Source organism: Crinia signifera, chromosome 1 (assembly GCF_055691185.1).
Source record: "Crinia signifera chromosome 1, ASM5569118v1, whole genome shotgun sequence".
In the NCBI taxonomy this organism is placed as follows: Eukaryota; Metazoa; Chordata; class Amphibia; order Anura; family Myobatrachidae; genus Crinia; species Crinia signifera.
In genome coordinates this window covers 81,648,423-81,659,861 of record NC_139217.1, presented here as the reverse complement: position 1 = coordinate 81,659,861, position 11,439 = coordinate 81,648,423, and the positions used below count along the sequence as shown (strand labels likewise).

The 11,439-nt window shown below is 42.9% G+C and overlaps 1 long non-coding RNA gene across 1 annotated transcript; it reads left to right on the top strand.

The window, feature by feature from the left end:
• Positions 1 to 5,088: 5,088 nt before the first annotated feature.
• On the top strand, positions 5,089 to 10,947 carry LOC146026106 (uncharacterized). Its single transcript, XR_014454361.1, has 4 exons — positions 5,089 to 5,140; positions 5,727 to 5,768; positions 9,777 to 9,822; positions 10,409 to 10,947. It is a non-coding gene; the product is annotated as an uncharacterized LOC146026106 (long non-coding RNA).
• Positions 10,948 to 11,439: the final 492 nt, after the last annotated feature.

The following is an 11,439-nucleotide window of genomic DNA, read 5'->3' as shown; positions in this document are numbered from 1 at the left end:
GTGGGCGTATACATTCTGTTCTGGGTGGAAGATTCACTTGGTTTACAAACCTGGGATACGGTCACTAGGTCTACAACAACTAGGTCGACAAGCATGAGGTCGACACCACTAGGTCGACATGACTGAAGGTCGACATTGGGGTTAGATTGACAGGGTTATTAGGTCGACATGGGGAAGGTCAACAGTCAAAAGGTCGACAAGGGGTTTTTGACTTTTTGTGACATCTGCCGACAGGCGGTATTTCATGCCCTACCATCCACTAGGGCGTGGTGGGAGAATAAAATGGTGTGCATATCAAGGCACTGTGCCCAAAGCATGGCGAGTGCACCGAGCCATGCGAGGGAGCACGCTGCACTTTTTTTTGCATCCATGTTGACTGTGTCGACATTCAGGACAAAAAAAGTAAAAAAAAAACATGTCGACCTTTTGACTGTCGACCTTCCCCATGACAACCTAATGACCCTGTCGACTTAATGACGCTGTCAACCTAACCCCTTGTCGACCTTCATGCATGTCGACCTTCACGCATGTCGACCGAGTGGTGTCCATCTAATTGCTCTCTATCCAATGATCCATACCCACAAACCTTAGACTCCTAATTTGATCACAAAATATGCCAAATAAACTTGTATCACAAAGTTGGTGGTGGGTTTTCTTGTTTTACAAGAATATACAGTACGTACCACATATGTAGTAGAATACATCTGGGTCATTCAAACAGATTCTACGGGAGGAATTAATTAATTAATTACTTTTTTCTGGAAAAAAAAAAACATATTGACATTATTTATGTGTGTGACCAAAGTGTAATAAACTGCAAAACATGTTATGTTAAAAGTAACATAAATTTAAAAAGACAACCCGCAAAAATGACCCATCTTAGCAGCAAAGCAAATGTTGCAGAAAAAGCACTTCTAGAATAGTACCTCACAAATTCACTTAAAGTTCCTAGGCAGCAGAAAAGAAGCAACATTTTATTGAGCAGTGTTATGAATAAAATATGTTACTGACATTTGTTTGCAGGTCACAGAAAAGTCAAATATCAGGGTTTTGGAGAAAACTGTAAAATTTAGCTACAAAAATATTGTCGGTTATGTTGTTTTCAGCTTTTGTCCACGTCATGCTGACCAATTTTCCAGAAACGTTATAGGGTATGTTTCTGTTACACTGAACTTTAAATAACACACTTTTCCTTGAGGCCTCACAGAGAAGTAATGAATGAAAGATGTGACCAGTAAAGTGGCGGGTCCATTCTCCTGCCTGACTTGGCAAAGTCTATCTTGGCATTTACTGCCCTCTAGTGTTCAGCACATACAAAAAAAAAAACAATGAATATTCCTGTCAGGCATTCTGCAGGCACTGTGAGTCTAGAAGTAACATATGAATATAATTACAAGGGGGTTGTAGAAGGTCCTGCCTAATGTAGATTACCCTTGGATAACCTCACAGAATACAAATATAGACGGTATACTGAAGACAAAGACCTGTGTAAAAACATAAACCGGCTTAATGCTTTTATTTATGAAGAATAATTATGTATTTTAGATGTATTTATAACATTTATCTCACTGTTATAAGTTGTAACACAAATAATATAATTATTTTTAGGTGTATGGACTTAATTAAATGTTTTTGGATCTCATGGCTCAGTTTTGTAATGGCTCTCACAAATACATCAGTGGGTAGGGCGCTTAAAGAGAGGAGGAGGCCTGCGTGTAGCCTCCTCCGGCCCGGCCCCCCCTTCTCTGCCGGGTGCACCGCCCGCCGCCTAGCACAGTAGAGTCTGAGTACTGATTATACGCGGACCACTGGAAAAAATGGTGTAACAGACATTTTTTCCTGCGATTCCGGCTGCTGCCTTTATCGCGAGATTCCGGAGGGTAAGTATTGAAGAATAGTGGTGTGTGCGATGTGTGCCCCCCTGAGACTCAGGGGCCCATGTGCATAGTGCACATTGCACCCATTGATACCATATGCATTAAGAATGACACATACTTACAATGCCATTATTGCAAAAAAATTTCGGGAGACTCCCGGAAATTTCGGGAGGGTCGGCAACCCTGATCTATAGATTTATAAAAATCAGTTTTGCAATAAGTAAATCCTGGGTTTTCAAAAAATTTAAAACTTCAATGTCATTTTCTATAGTAAAATACCTATAATGGGAATCTCATGATTTTTGTTGTAGGTCACTATTGTGAACTTACAGATATTTCTGAAGAGACAGGTGGTGAGGTGTACTAAGCCTAGAAAAGTGATAAACATCCAACCAATCAGCTCCTATTATTTTTCAAATCCAGCCTGTAACATGATAGTTAGGAGCTGATTGGCCGGTTGTATCACTCTCCATTTTATCATTTTTCAAGCTTAGTACATCTAGTCCAGAAAGAAGTGATGAAGTTTACAACAAAATACAGAAAGGCCAGGAGACGATGACTGAACGAACATGACCTAGGTGACACAGTGAACAGTGCATCTATGGTTTTAATTATGGAGAAGAAAGAACAGAGGTGTGAGTGACATGGAAGAAAAGACAGTTAAGGATGAGCGCTGGGATGTAGAATTAGAACAATAACAAATGCAAATGAAATGAAAGAGATAAGAAAAACTCATATTAGTGTCAGGAGGTGACAATCAAGATGGCGCACGAGCCAGGTAAGAGATGAATAAAGAGAAGGAAACAATGAAGAATTATGCTACATATATATAATATAAATATATGCGTATACCTCTGTATATTTTCTTTATACTTCATGTGCATTAAGAATACCACATACATATACGGGATACGGTCATTAGGTCTACAACACTAGGTCGACATGTAGCAAGGTCAACATGGATCTAGGTCAACAGTCAAATGGGCGACATGGGGTTTTTCACTGTTTTTTGAGCCGACATGTGCGGACAAGCACAATGCTCTAAGCATTGCGAGCATAGTGAGCGATGCAGTGCACTTCAAACTGTGTCCATGTTGACGTTTTGACTGTCGACCTAGCCCATGTCGACCTAATGATTGCGTCAATGTAGACCCATGTTGACCTAGTTCCATGTCGACCTTAACCCATGTCAACCTTGCTGCATGTCGAGCTAGTGGTGTCGACCCAATGCTTGTCGACCTAGTTGTGGTAGACCAAATGATCCACACTCATACATACATACATATAATACCATGTGCATTAAGAATACTTCATACATATAATACCACATACTACATACATATTGGATCTGGTACAGGTTAAACGCATATTTCAAGATAGAACACAATTGGTTTCCTTTATGTGTTCACAATCGACTTCTTTTGTGGGTTAGCTTCAAATATAGAACATAAAATGTATAACATACATATACTTAAAAGAACCCATTTCAGTGTTGGCAATGTGAAACCAATAGGTTAATTCTTACCTCCAACCATAGATCTGTCTCCTAGTGAATCTGGAGCAGGAATGGTTGTGTCTGAGAGGAGTTCTAGCTATTTATAGTGAGTAGTTGTGACCTCACTTACTTCTGGATTCTGATTGGTAGAGATCGTTTTATATCTTTAATGTGCTTAAATAAAGGAAATAAACAAGCAAGATGGTTGCGAGGGGATATGGCGGCAGGGTGTGCCCCCTGGGACTCAGTAAGCTGCAAGCTTTGCAGCTTACTGAGTAAACCAGAATGAGGGCCTCTGTCTTTTATAAACTTCATCAGGGGTTATTTCCTATTGGTGTGTTGGATTGATTGGCCTCAATTCAGCAATGAGGATTCATTTCTAGGACTTTCTTTGGGCTGCACCCTCTCTGTGTTATAACCACCTCTGGTGGGTCTGTATAACTGCAGCCACAGTCATGTGTGTTTGCTCTGTGAACAAATCTGGGTACTTGTGAATTATCCGGGCTGCCGATTTTGTCCTTAAGTTTAGTTAACTTAAGGACACCCGACCGACGCGATGCCCGCGATTTACCCCCAAATCGCGGGCATTGCGTAAGTCGTGGCCGTTATAAGGGGCCGCGATGCCCGCGATTTCCCATAGACAGTAATGTTAAAAGACACGATGGACCCGATTTCCCATAGACAGTAATGTTAAAAGACGCGATGGACCCGATTTCCCATAGACAGCAATGTTAAAATAAAATGACAATGTGAAATTGGCCAATATGGCCATTTCACATTGGATATGTTTTTAAAAAAAAATGTTTCATGGCCCCCACCACCGTTAACGCCACCCCGCTATTGACGCCAACCCAAAGCGTGGTGAGCGCAGCGAGCCCGCGAGGGGCGGCGGTACGCGTCCTCTGACCTTTTCATACCCCTACTATCCACGTTGGTGTGGAGTTGAGAATAGAAAGTGTGGCGAGCGCAGCGAGCCACCGAGCCCGAAGCGTGGTGAGCGCAGCGAGCCCCGCGAGGGGACGCTGATACCTTCACAGGTATCCGCGTCCCCTCGCGGGCTTCACAGGTGTCCGCGTCCCCTCGCGGGGCTCGCTGCGCTCGCCACACTTCGGGCTCGGTGGCTCGCTGTGCTCGCCACACTTTCTATTCTCAACTCCACGCCGACGTGGTTAGTAGGGGTATAAAAAGGTCGGAGGACGCGTACCGCTGCCCCTCGCGGGCTCGCTGCGCTCGCCACGCTTCGGGTTGGCGTCAATAGCGGGGTGGCGTTAACGGGGCCATGAAACATTTTTTTTTAAAACATATCCAATGTGAAATGGCCATATTGGCCCATTTCACATTGTCATTTTATTTTGCACATCATTTAACATTACTGTAATAATTTTAACATTGCTGTCTATGGGAAATCGGGTCCATCGCGTCTTTTAACATTACTGTCTATGGGAAATCGTGGGCATCGCGTCGGTCGCGTCGCTGCCCCTTATAAAGGCCGGGACCAACGCGATGCCCACGATTTTTCGGGAGCAATAAAAAAATCGGCAGCCAGGATAATTCACAAGTACCCAAATCTGTCACATAATTAGCCCATTACCATGGCCTGTGTTTTTCCAGCCATCCTGATTGGCCCATGCTCTCTTTATCCTTCTGGTCTGCCTCTCTCCCAGTGCTGGTGTAATAAACTGGAATTTTATTCTAATGTTTCTCTACCTTTCTATTTTGCAGGATACTTCTTCTTTCCTCTTCCACTTCCAGGATTATTCCATTGTCGGTAAGTATAAACAGGTTTTTAGTTTATAATGAAGTATTTATTTATGAATAAATTTATATATTTGTGAAGTATATAATAATTCCACTTCAACAGGTTATGCAACAAGAAATTGCAACATAAAACAAATTAAATTAACCATTTTCTAGCAATACATTAGAATTTGTATGCATCAAATAGCTAATAACAATAGTTAACCCACAGTGAATATGACAAAAATTCACTTGCATACATCTAACGTCTCAATTACAATACACATTTACAACTAATATACTGTAGTCGGCATTGCCACTTTAAAACGCATATTTCACTCTTCTGCTAACAGCATAAATTGAGTCCCAAAAGATTTTGTAACAGTCTATCCTATTAACTCGCAAAGTTCTGAGTATACACTGTGCACTGCTCCTCACAATGATTCTCTCCTTAAGGTAGAGCTACTATTGCAACAATGGATTATTTTATCCTATAATATGTCGAGTTCCTAGTCTTTGTTGGTTACAACAGAAGTAATATTAACCTATTGTTTCCAGCTTGTAATCCCACACTTTGAACAAGACTTTGCTTTACTTTGTCTGACTTTTATTTGCAGAAGCTGAGAAGACCCTGAAGTATAAAACCCTTTTCCTTGCAGGCAAGTGTTTTGTCAATCATCACTAAATGCTTTCCTTTATAGGTAGAATAAATATCTAACTGTATAACATCCTTAGCAAAGTTCTTCTTTCTTTATTCCACTGCTTCATCACTTTATCTCTATCTATTTCGCCTCTTTGCAATATTTATGGAACTGTGAACTGTATAAAGGTGCTCCTCTCTAGGACTCCAGCCTCTCAACTGTTTAGTGTGACACTTGTAGTTCTGCGACTGGCAATTTATACTTTGCTATCTCCTTATGCAGGGTCTCAAGACTATACGTTTTGCACTATAAATCTTTGGCTACTTTATTTGGAATAGTACTTATACTCCGGCTCTTCTTATGCTGGGCAAATCTCACCAACACCTCACTGTATTGCAATTGCTAACTTCTATAGACGGCTCACTAGCCAGGGGGATGGAGGCAGGGGTAGGGGTACAACTGCTCACCGCTGGGTTAACTGATGCTGCTATTCGTCAGCACACCTCCGGGGCTCCACTCCACTGACAGCCATGGGGGCCTAACTGCGTCACTCTCCTTCCCCTCTCAGCCTCAAGCGCTTACCGTTTGTTTCTTTCTCCAAAGCCTCGCCTCAGTTACCACCCACCTCTAGGGCAATTGGTCTCAACTACTTGCCGGGATTTCAGCCACATTCCTTCACCGTCTATAGCCCGCCTCCTGCTGTAATGTTTACTCTTGCGCCCCTCAGTGTCACTCCTTACTTTGATGATTCTGGCCGCGATTCCGGGTCCGCCCAGCGAGCGGTGTCACGCCTCCTGGCGGACCAGAGTGCGATAGGCTCCGGCACCCGGTCACCGGATTTCGGGCAGATAAGTATCACCTCTCCAAGTTCTCCCCGGCCTTCCTGTCCCAGCAGCCACTCTCCGCTTCCTCTATACTGTGTTACTCTGCTTTACACAGCAGCTCTCCATTTCAGCTATATTGTGCAGCTCTGCAGTCTCTCTCCTCTCTAACTGGTCAACTGTCACCTCCAAACGGCCCCCTGCCTTTTTTTTTATGCCTCTGCATGCGGATTTGTGGCATGAGCTCTCCAACTTTATTAGTACTTCACAGTGGCTGTTCTCAGAGATTTTCTCCCCTATGTGGCAGGAGAAATAGTTCAGTCCGTGATTCCTTCGCATGGACTAAGCAAACAGACTAGTCCAATATGCCTAAAGTGAGGGGCATTTCAGTTCACCTAACAGTCTCTGATGACACTCACATACTTTTGCTGTAAAAAGGTCTCTGGTTTCTAATATTTTATTCCCTCTATGAGGGACCATAGTTCATTAACTTACGGTATTTACTATATATACACATGTATAACATTACCACATGTGCTGGTTATTACATACAACCCCCCTAGAAATTTGCGTGTCCCCACGCACTCTTACATAAAATATTACAACTTATCAAACAGATACATATCAATTTTATACAAAGCTACTCTCTATATCGTAAAGGTAAATTACCCTTACTACTTCTCTCTGACCTTCTTAACTCTGGTACAGACGTGTCTATCTTTGACAAAGCAGTGCTATTCATATCATCAATTACAATTTCATGACGACCATAACATGAACTTTGTAAGCTTGGGCAACTAGTCCCCGTAATAACGGGCCCAGTCATAAGCATTAACATTGCCATGGGGTCAGTAAGAGGATCACCCCTCAACATTAAAATTGTTTCATTACAATATTTACATTTTCATCTTCACAATTTCCGCTAAACTAATATTCTGGACCAACAATATATCAGATAACAAATGATATTCTACATCATGGCTAACATCTACGCTGCCTACGTGAGGTACTTTGGTTATATACTCTAGACCTCTTCAAAGCCTGCTGGCACATCAGTTTTATCTCCTCAGAGGTTATAGTGGTGAACTCGAGGTCTGAGTGATCCCAGTCTGGAAGAAAATTTTTCTCTGAATCTTTAGCTATGCCAAGGGATTCTTCAGGAACCTTAGATTTAGAGTTTGACACAACAGAATCTGGGGAACTTGGTCTAAGGGTTCCCAATCCCCCAGCCTCAGCCAGACAAATCACTTCTGTGTCTTTTGCTTGATCAGATGTGCTTGAATCTGCTCGACTTGGGTTGACCATACTGAAATCGATGTCTTCAACTTTTAATTTACTGTCACAAACCATCACTGGAGGCGGTTGCTGTTTGACCACATTCTGCAGACTTTGCTGCACTGTCTCATTCTGTTTCTCCACAGTTTGTTTGTCCGTTCGTTCCACCAATTCACTTTGCTCGGGAAAATCATGTTGTTGCTGTCCAGATTCTTCTGTTCTCATGTGGCAATAAGGGCGATGAGGATTAGTACTTTCAACCGCACTGTGACCTTCTCCTGGTTCCTCTCCACCTCCATTGTGTCGAATATCCTGTTGACAGGTGCGTGGAGAATCTCTACAGCGTGGACAGGGCCAGTATTGGCTGCGATTTGTGACATATTTGTTGCCTTGCACCGGAACACCATTAGGACCTGTTACATTAATCGCTTTGATGCCCTTCTTTCCATTTGCCAAATCAAACTCAACTATTTCTCCAGTTACCAGACTCTTGAAGCACTCTTCAGGGTTGGTCTTCTCAATGGCAGTGTAATGCACATAGACTCTTCTTTTGGTGTCAGTTCGCTTTATAAATCCAAACCCACGTGGAACACTAAACCACACAACATGACCTGAAATCTTTCTTGGGCTGAATTGCTGAATATCGCTTACAGATGTTGCCCCAGATATGCTAATCTGGTTCTGAACTACTGTATTTGAGCCTATATCTCTGGGTCCTCTCTGGGTCCCCTGCCTCGGGACCTCCGCGTTTAAAGCTTCCTGTTGACAGTTGCGAGCAATATGTCCACTCCTCTGGCACTTCCTGCAAATGGGCCTACCTTGAGAGTCAAACTGATCCATAGGTAGCCTTCCTGTAAATCTTGGAACATCCCATCTTCGAGGCGGCATTCTTCGATCTGAACGCCACTCTTGCGGTTTGTTAGGCATCTGGTGTTGCTTAAGTTCTCTCAATTCTTGACAGACCAGGTCAAGGCTCCTGGTAAGCTGTGTCATCTGTCCCTCTAAGACCCCTACTCTGTCGGGTTGAACAGGGGCTTGCACTTGTTGGAGGACAGGAAACTCTTTGGCCTTTGGCAAGTCGTTTTTATACACTGTGTGTTTTTTTTGTGGAACATCTGACTCATACATATCGTCTGACTCGGAACTCTCATCCTCATCCGGCTGTTCGTCCTCCAAAATTTTCAGTACCGCCTCCTTAAAGTCTAAAAACGAAGCACCTGGATTCTGGGATCGATACATCCGGAGTTGTTTTCTCACATCTTTACATCTGGCCCCTTCTACGAATACATTTGTCAATGTCTCATTCTCTTGTTGATTTTCACGAGGGTCCAAAGCCTGTAATGTCTTGAGTGACTCCTGGAGACTCAACGCAAAGTCTCTTAGTGTCTCATTGGGTAATTGCTGTCTTGTGTAAAGCCGTTTCTTCAATGCCGCCACGGTTCGAGATTCAAACATGGCGACTAATTTTTCGAAGATCCCATCGACGGTCTTGATTTGCTGGTCTGGCCATGACTTGACTTCCCTCTTGGCAGCACCCCTTAACTGTCCAATAAGCATTTGGACCTTCTGCTCCTCCTTCAATGGGTGGATGGTAAACATGGCTTGTAACTGGGATTTGAAGTCCTTAAAGGTGGTGGTGCCAGATAGTCGCACTTTGCCTGAATACGTGGGCATCCACGGAGCTCCATAATAGTAAGGCATTGTGATGGGTGAAGTTATTATCGTTGGGCCAGCAACATTCTCGTTAAGTATGCCTTCCCCTTGGGCTCCAGAAGCTGACGCTTGCTCCTGAGACATTTTTTTTTTTTTTTTTTTTTAGTTTTCCCCTTGCGCACAATTTATTATCCGTATCCTGTTCGTGACGCCACGAAAATTCCTTGTAATAAACTGGAATTTTATTCTAATGTTTCTCTACCTTTCTATTTTGCAGGATACTTCTTCTTTCCTCTTCCACTTCCAGGATTATTCCATTGTCGGTAAGTATAAACAGGTTTTTAGTTTATAATGAAGTATTTATTTATGAATAAATTTATATATTTGTGAAGTATATAATAATTCCACTTCAACAGGTTATGCAACAAGAAATTGCAACATAAAACAAATTAAATTAACCATTTTCTAGCAATACATTAGAATGTTTATGCATCAAATAGCTAATAACAATAGTTAACCCACAGTGAATATGACAAAAATTCACTTGCATACATCTAACGTCTCAATTACAATACACATTTACAACTAATATACTGTAGTCGGCATTGCCACTTTAAAACGCATATTTCACTCTTCTGCTAACAGCATAAATTGAGTCCCAAAAGATTTTGTAACAGTCTATCCTATTAACTCGCAAAGTTCTGAGTATACACTGTGCACTGCTCCTCACAATGATTCTCTCCTTAAGGTAGAGCTACTATTGCAACAATGGATTATTTTATCCTATAATATGTTGAGTTCCTAGTCTTTGTTGGTTACAACAGAAGTAATATTAACCTATTGTTTCCAGCTTGTAATCCCACACTTTGAACAAGACTTTGCTTTACTTTGTCTGACTTTTATTTGCAGAAGCTGAGAAGACCCTGAAGTATAAAACCCTTTTCCTTGCAGGCAAGTGTTTTGTCAATCATCACTAAATGCTTTCCTTTATAGGTAGAATAAATATCTAACTGTATAACATCCTTAGCAAAGTTCTTCTTTCTTTATTCCACTGCTTCATCACTTTATCTCTATCTATTTCGCCTCTTTGCAATATTTATGGAACTGTGAACTGTATAAAGGTGCTCCTCTCTAGGACTCCAGCCTCTCAACTGTTTAGTGTGACACTTGTAGTTCTGCGACTGGCAATTTATACTTTGCTATCTCCTTATGCAGGGTCTCAAGACTATACGTTTTGCACTATAAATCTTTGGCTACTTTATTTGGAATAGTACTTATACTCCGGCTCTTCTTATGCTGGGCAAATCTCACCAACACCTCACTGTATTGCAATTGCTAACTTCTATAGACGGCTCACTAGCCAGGGGGATGGAGGCAGGGGTAGGGGTACAACTGCTCACCGCTGGGTTAACTGATGCTGCTATTCGTCAGCACACCTCCGGGGCTCCACTCCACTGACAGCCATGGGGGCCTAACTGCGTCACTCTCCTTCCCCTCTCAGCCTCAAGCGCTTACCGTTGGTTTCTTTCTCCAAAGCCTCGCCTCAGTTACCACCCACCTCTAGGGCAATTGGTCTCAGCTACTTGCCGGGATTTCAGCCACATTCCTTCACCGTCTATAGCCCGCCTCCTGCTGTAATGTTTACTCTTGCGCCCCTGTCACTCCTTACTTTGATGATTCTGGCCGCGATTCCGGGTCCGCCCAGCGAGCGGTGTCACGCCTCCTGGCGGACCAGAGTGCGATAGGCTCCGGCACCCGGTCACCGGATTTCGGGCAGATAAGTATCACCTCTCCAAGTTCTCCCCGGCCTTCCTGTCCCAGCAGCCGCTCTCCGCTTCCTCTATACTGTGTTACTCTGCTTTACACAGCAGCTCTCCATTTCAGCTATATTGTGCAGCTCTGCAGTCTCTACTCTCTAACTGGTCAACTGTCACCTCCAA